Source organism: Oryctolagus cuniculus, chromosome 2 (assembly GCF_051225735.1).
Source record: "Oryctolagus cuniculus isolate XC-2025 breed Fujian yellow rabbit chromosome 2, ASM5122573v1, whole genome shotgun sequence".
Lineage (NCBI taxonomy): Eukaryota > Metazoa > Chordata > Mammalia > Lagomorpha > Leporidae > Oryctolagus > Oryctolagus cuniculus.
The window spans coordinates 106176900-106185141 of NC_142868.1; the positions used below are offsets into that span (position 1 = coordinate 106176900).

Sequence of the window (8242 nt, forward strand, 5' to 3'; positions counted from 1 at the left end):
ATGGATAGAGAGAAAGTCATTTTCCTTCAGGAAACTCTGTTCTCCTCCTGTCTCCCGTTCCTCACTAACACCTCGAAATTAAATGTAGCATTTAGCTGTCCCCTCATAATTGAAGTAAATAAAATCTTCAGTACAGGTTAATCTTGCATGTCGTACTTTCCCTTCTTTAATAAAATATAATCTCATCTCTGTGTCTTAAAAAGCCAAGAGTGGCTTACAGTCCCTTCTTCACTCAAACGCCTTCCATGTTGACAAATTCCTTCAATAATCATAGTATGTATTCCAAGAACACACATATGCACACACACACACACACACACAGCTTTACATCAAGGTGTATAACATGGGCATTTCATAAAGACTTCCTAAGCCTTCTGATTTTTCCTCTTATTCTCTTTTCCCATTTTATGTATTTTCTGTCCCTATTTATGGCCCATGTCTCTCTCTAGTGTGGAAATCCTTGAATGTTCTGATAATTATCTTTCTTCTCTGGAGAAGAGAATTTTTCAAATTTGCTTTGAGGTAAGTAGTTGAACTTACTGAAGAACAAAATTGCAACAGATTGAGCTTAAAGACTTGACTGGTTTTATTAGTGACTCATGAATTGGGCAACATCAGACTTCAAAATAGGGAGGATCTCTGATGAGCTGAACAAGATGTGTAAACTTTATAGCCAGAAAAAAGTGAGGGAAAGTAGCAACAAAGAACAAATAGCAGATTGGTCATTTCAAGGTTCCTTTCCTTAGAGGTCTGTAAGCAAAATCTTGATGGCTTAATTGGATTTTTTATTATCTCTCTTCTTTTATGAGGAAAGCAGATTTTCCAAGAAAACTACAAAGATACTTAAAATATTCATGGAAAAATGAATTTAAAAGTGAGTTGATTTTAATGCAAAAATTTTGAAATCCATGCATAGTTTTTCATAATGTTTATTTCCATGAACTTTTAAAAATTTATGTGAAAGGCAGAGTATAAGAGAGAGAGAGAGAGAGAGAGAGAGAGAAATGGGCCAGGCCACAGTCAGGAGCCAGGAAGACCATCCAGGTTTCCAACAGAGTTGGCAGGGAAACAAATACTTGGACCACGTTCCACTGCCTTTTCAGAGATATTGGTAGGGAGCTAGATGGGAAGCAGAGTAGCCAGAACTTGAACCATAGTTCCAATATGGGATCTGGCATCACAAAGCCACTTAACCTACTGCCCCACAACTCTGACCATCCATGAACTTTTTGAAGATCACTGATATGCATGGACTGCAAGTTTTACCCCCCATATTAACATATCTTTTAATTCCATTTTCCATGATGCTTTTGCAGTACTCACGTGTGTACTTGGGTGTTGGTTTGTGTGGGGAGCAACTCGGACTAGACTGTTACTGGAATTAAGACTTATTCTATGCATCTGCTCTCCCACAATATGGCGCTGAGAAGGGAGTAACAGCTTCTACACAGCTGCCTCCAGTTCAACCAACAAACTGTAGGACCTGCTCCTGATTGGAGGAGAGCAGCGTACTCGGCGTGTGGGTAGCAGAGTTGGGATTGGTGGAAGAGGACTATAAAGGAGGAGAGAGACAACATGCACCAGGTATCACATTGAATCTATAAATTCCTTTTGGAAGAATGTACATTTTGATGATATTGATTATTCCAATCGTGAGCATGGAAGATTTTTCCATTTTTTGGTATCCTCTTCTATTTCTTTCTTTAAGATTTTGTAATTCTCATCATAGAGTGTGGGGAGCAACTCGGACTAGACTAAGTTACTCGAATTAAGACTTATTCTATGCATCTGCTCTCCCACAATATGGCACTGGGAGAGGAGTAAACAGCTTCTACGCAGCTGCCTCTCGCCAACTTGAGTGATGACCTGCAGGAGCTGATCCTGCTCCTGATTGAAGGAGAGCAGCGTACTCGGCGTGTGGGTAGCAGAGTTGGGATTGGTGGAAGAGGACTATAAAGGAGGAGAGAGACAACATGCACCAGGAACATCTAAGGGGAACATCTGAAGGAACACCTGTGCAGCCCCCGAGAGAGCCGGCCGGCGGTGTGCCGCTCCCCCGCGGAAGTGGGGAAAGTGGCAGGGGGAGCCGCCCTTCCACGGAGGTGGAAGGGTCGGTAGCCAACCCGGGAAGAACCAGCAGCAAACCCGGGGAGGGCCGAGCAGACAAAAGAACAGCGCAGGGTCCTGTGTCGTTCCTCCACGAAGACGGGGAGCGACAGTTTGGTGATGCGGAACTTCAGCATTGAGTGACTCCATTTTGGGGACTTCCGTCTTTTCATTAAGAGACTTCCTCATGCTCTATTTGTTTAAACATAAGCAAATTTAATTACTCAAGTTTTGAGTATTTAAGATTTCATAGTCCTTGAGATAAGCATCACAGCAGATTGCTGAATACCTTGGGGAACTCTGTTAGATGCAGGGACATGATTTGTGTGGTCTGCGTGACAGCTTGCTGCATGGCTCACAGGAGTTGAATTCCAAAGCAGATTCCTGGGAGGAAATAGTGAGAAGAGGCAAAATTAAGAGGCTGACATAACAAAAATACCTGATAACATGTCTTTATCACGAGGCTGGCATTACTTAACAAGGTTTTCTCCAAAGTCTGAGTAAGTGAAACAGAGCAAGCTTCAGAAGACTTTCTTCTACAAGAATCGAAGTAGCTGAGGGGGGAAAGGGAATTCTAGTCCTCCCCTTCTACCCACCACCCTTACATGTATTATTTACTGAAGAGTCTTGCTGTGTATTAGTCAGAACTTTTTCTTTTTCTGGTCAGTCTCTGCTGCTTTTAAGGGGATTCACATGCTTCCCATTCCGATCCTTCTCAACTGTGCAACAGAATTGCTTAAGTTTTCATTAACCACCTGGTCCATACCCTGTCACAACTTGAACAGAAAAAGTTATAACTGATCCAAAAAAAAATCATGTTACAGAAAAGTTTCTTAATGAAGCAAGTACTCGGACAGAAATAGCCTTTCATACCTTGGGCCTTTGAGGCAAGAAGAATTGGTGAGATGTGCTTTCATGGCTGGTTGACTTCATTTTTTTAAACCAAAAGTGCCAATAGGAAACTTAAAATGTTCCTATTGATATAAAAGCCTAGAGCATAAGAAGCTATTCTTACCTTTTGTGCAAACCATTTCCTTCTCTGGGAAGTCTATAAAAGCAGACTAATTCATGAAATGCTCTGTTTAGATGAAAATCCTTCTGCTTTAAAGCACACAGCAGCCTGGAGATTTGGTCTTCCATCTTCTGAGTTAAATGACAAGCCCTCTCTTTCCTCTTTTGCTTTTCTTTTAAAGACTCTCAGGGCAATGCCTGAAATGTGAAGCAGCTGTCTCTGGTATATTGATTGGGGTGGTAGGTGAGAAAGCAGTGAAGAGAGAAGAGGGCTGACAGGTGGACCCAGGGAGCCTGGAGAGGGAGGGAGCGAGGACCAGGCAGAGAGAGGACAATGTGCCCCACACATGATCTCACCTGTGCACACCCTCCTGACAGCAACCTCCCTGTTCCGTATATGATGGAATTGGAAGGGAACTTTTTTTTTTTTTTGCATTTCTATGTCATCAAAAGAGTGAAAAGACTTGACTTTTTCAAGGAAAACTAATATAAAGTACTCAAACTTTATGAGTATATTTCATGAGTGTGATTTGTTATATTCCATTTCAAAAATAATCTGTAATACACCAACTTATTTTTCAAAATGAGAAAAAAAATTACCTCCATCTTGGGAACAGGCTGTTTAAAGGCATAAATTCATGAGAATATTTCACTAACCACCACCATTGCCCTGGGGAGAAACAGCTCCTGTTGAAACAAAGAAGTTCTGCATCAGAAAAACTGATGTGGTGTAACTAGGTACTTTAGTTCTATGTGAGCGGGAAGTCCCTGCAAACCCACAATGTAATGCTAGCCCTCTGCTTGTCAATCAAAACGTCCTCTTTTCCGGGATGCACCTGCTTCCTCCTGGACCTAAGGGGAACACCATGAAAATACGGATATAAGCTCTACATGCTATTTATGGAGGTACCTTAAAAATCCCAGGTAGCTTCATGTCTGCAGGGCACAATCCCCTACCTCACAAAAGAGGCTAGCGTTCAGGGAGATCCACAGGCGCTCTCTCTCCCCCCCTCTTTCTCTCCCCATCCTCACTTTGGGCAATCCCCTGACCCATTCTTAATGGGTATTACCCTGTGTGGGGGCAACCCACACTCTTGCATGTGTGTGTGTTCACTTCCTCACCTTTTGAATATTTTGCCATCACTTTGTTCACCTTTTACGTGTCTGCACTTAGAAATCTTATTTTTGCATGAGGCAAGAACCTGGAATAAGATTAATGCATTTATGTCTGTATCATAATGAATTGTTAAGTAGATACAGATATAATTCTTGCAGCAAAAACTGATAACAAAATAAAGAAATAGTACTTTTAAATTTCCCTTTTCTCGAAACATCTGTAGGAAATATTAGTAACTGCCCCGAAATTTCATATTACTTTTGGTCTGCTTTTTTTTTTTTTTTTTTGGTTTTCTATCTAAACACAAAAAGTCATTGAAGTTGTCTGTACTTTCAACTGCAATTTGAAAAAAGCAAATGCTTTTACTGTGTTTAATTTGACCCCATCTATTTATAAAGCTAATCTTGGCCCCTCTTCTGCCCAGAAACCCACCACCTGGGAGAAGGAGTAGTTTTCCTTGATCATGATGATTGTTTACTGGGTTAACCACCTGCCATAGAGGAAGGGAAATGAGACAATGGATAAATATGGACATTCTCTCATGCCTCGCTACTGTGTCAGCTCAGGAATAGTGCTGTTCCTTGCCGGGTCTGCAGCTGGCTCTTGACTGCTACTATCTGTGTGTGGTTGTGTGTGTGTGTGTGTGTGTGTGTGTGCATTGTGTGTCTGCTCAGCTTTGTGCTCAGGGACTGCAAATCAGAAGCTTGAAATCAACAATGTGGGAGTACTTGTTCCACAGAATTGGCAAGTGCTCCAAGTCAGATATTCTCTTTCTCCCTGAGGTTTCTCAGCACACAACAACTGGTTGCACACAGCCCCCTCTTTTAACTCAGAAAGTATCTCAGGTGGAAATAATGTGTTTTGTGCAAATAGAGTTCTGTAAACCACAGTAATTCCTCGGTAAAATTCCCTCACTCCCTTAACCAGAGGCGTTCCTTCGAGATTTCTTTTATTCTTCTTCTTTTTTTTTTTTTTTCAATTTTAGCCCACTGATACTTTTCCTTTGGTTTGCTTTAGTTCTTGATAATCTTTTTTTTCTCAGACTTTGGTCATTTATTTCCACTTGCAAGGAAGTTAAAATCAAGCTGTCATTCTCAGAAGCTGCGAAAGCAGCTGTCTTCAGAGATTTGAAATGCTCCATCATTTTTAGCAAATTCTACTCTAGTTTGGAGCATTAATCAGGGTGTGTGTGTGTGTGTGTCTGTGTGTGTATGTGATTGTGTGTGTGAGAGAGTGTGTGTGCATGTGAGTGTGTGTGTGCATATGTGTGTGTGTGTGAGAGTGTGTGTGTGTGTGAGAGTGTGTGTGTTGGGAGAAAGGAGAGCAGGGAGACAGGGAAAGATTTTTAGTATTTGGCTCATTTGATTGTGGGGCCTGGCAAGTTAAAAAAATCTAAAAAAATACCCTCAAAGCAGCCTCTGGGCTTCAGCTTGACCAAACAACTGGAGACCACAGGCAAGCTGACACCAATAATTAACCACCACAGCGGCTTCCATTCAGCCAGAAAACAATATGCTTTATATTATAAAATGAGTGAATCCTTTTTTAAAAGCATGAACACCAATCATATTTTGATTGCTTGTGGGAAAAGTAGAATGGAATGTTTGTCTTTAAGAGGAGGTGTTTGGGGATCCAGGGAGCAAAGGTAAACGCCTTCCCATTCTGATCTTTCTCCAACTTCTGGTGGACTTTCCATGGATCCCTTACCTGCTCTGTGTCCGGCCATGCACACCCTAGGGCCAGCCTCGAAAAACACGGTGTTGGCGAAAACTGTTACCCCAGGGTAAAGGAATTAATTTACAGTGCCTCGCACTGCTTTGGGAAAATGGGCTGGGGGATATACAGGTGATGGCTATAAGAGATTTAACACTGCCATTACTGTAGGAACAGGTGTTTCGAATTTATTCTTTGGGCACTTAATTTAAAAGCATTGCTAATCACTTGAAATGCTGTATTAGGAGTAAATAGTGATGTTTTCGGTCAGCCAGGCACTTGTACATTTCATAGCGACTGTCATTTAGCTGGTAAACATCCATAATGCATACTTTATACATATGATGTGTATAGACAGATAGATATAGGACACCAATTTTGATTAAAAAGTAGTGAATGTGACAAATGTAACTATATATATCTTTTCTGTGTCTGATCCAGAACTTAAAAAGAAAATACTCCCTTCATTAGACTTGGAGGAATGATTTTAGGAGAAAATGTTGAATACTAAAAATTCAAATTTTGTGTCCTTGCCCATAAAAGTATACTAGTCAAGGCTCATTCTCTGGTTAGCCTGTCCATCATTATTTATTTTATTAAACACAAAGCCCAATGATTCTTAAATTAGGAAAATTGACACCTAATTTTCCAAAAAATTCAATACTCTCCTATTTGGCAAATTTTTCTAAGTATCTAGGGATGTAAGAAGGGTGAATATGGAACACAACTTTTAAATGTGGTTATTTCTTAGTGTAGACTCAATCCAGTTTCTTTTATTAAAAAATGTAGATATAGGTTTTTATTGTCATATGGTGAAAGTTTTGTAACTCTTTCTTAAGCAAGCTCCCATATAGAGCTTATATTTATGTTAAATCCTCTGCTATTTGGTTCTATAGAGAAAGTAGTACAAAATTAATTACTCACAGTCATTAGTAAGTTTAGCATTAATTATATTACATTTTTATGAACTTCGAGAGATCTGATTATCGGTTTATAAAATGAGGTCTCTTATATTCAAAGTACCCATGATATTTTAGGAAAACGTCCTTCCATTTTATTAAGAACAAAGATATGTATAAAATCTCCAAAATGGCGAAGCACAGTACTTCTGATGATATTTAATTATTTCTTTTCTTTTAACTTTTTTTTAACTCCAAGCTCACAGAGTGACAGCAAGATGCTTTTTTTTTAGTCTTGGAAAACTAATTCTAGTACAGATTATAAAATACATCCCTATTTTTTTTTTTTTTTTGACAGGCAGAGTGGGCAGTGAGAGAGACAAAAGTCTTCCTTTTCCGTTGGTTCACCCCACAATGGCCGCTGCGGCCTGCGTACCCCGCTGATCTGAAGCCAGGAGCCAGGTACTTATCCTGGTCTCCCATGGGGTGCAGGGCCCAAGCACTTGGGCCATCCTCCACTGCACTCCCTGGCCACAGCAGAGAGCTGGGCTGGAAGAGGGGCAACCAGGACAGAATCCGGCGCCCCGACCGGGACTAGGTGTGCCGGCGCCACAAGGTGGAGGATTAGCCTAGTGAGCTGCGGCACTGGCCCCTATTTCTTTCATTTTATGTTTTTAACCTTTAATTTATATATATATAAATATATATTTATATATTATATATTTATGTATATAAATACATATTATATATTTATATATTATATTATATATAATATTTATAATATATCTATAATATATAATATATATTATATACTATATAAAATAATATAATATAATATAATTATATATTATATATTATGTTATAGATATATAATATAATAATATTATCTTATATATTATATCTAATATAATATATAATATGTATTATATATTATCTAATATGTAACATGTAATAAAATATAATATATTTATAGTATATAGTAATATAATAATAAATAATGTATAATATAATATCTATAATATAATATATTGCATATTATATACTATATAATTATATAGTATATAATCTATAATAATATACAGTATATACTTACATTATATAATACATAATAAAAATATATGATATATAATATATTATATATCATATATAATATCCACAATAATATACGATTTGTAATATATTATATATCATATATTATATACATATAATATATAATATGTCATATTACATACAATATATTATATAATACATAATAATATCTAATATATGTTTATATTATAAATGATATAATAACTATATAATATGATATTATGTAATATCTATAATATATTCTATAATAAATAATATATAGTATGCAATATTTAATGTATTATATTATATATTTATATACTATATA

The 8242-nt window shown here is 37.9% G+C and overlaps 1 long non-coding RNA gene across 1 annotated transcript; it reads right to left on the reverse strand.

Annotated features, from left to right (window-relative positions):
* Positions 1-1362: 1362 nt before the first annotated feature.
* Positions 1363-3300, reverse strand: LOC149127975 (uncharacterized). Its single transcript, XR_016230142.1, has 3 exons — positions 3122-3300; positions 2396-2490; positions 1363-2298 (listed from the first exon to the last, which is right to left on the reverse strand). It is a non-coding gene; the product is annotated as an uncharacterized LOC149127975 (long non-coding RNA).
* Positions 3301-8242: the final 4942 nt, after the last annotated feature.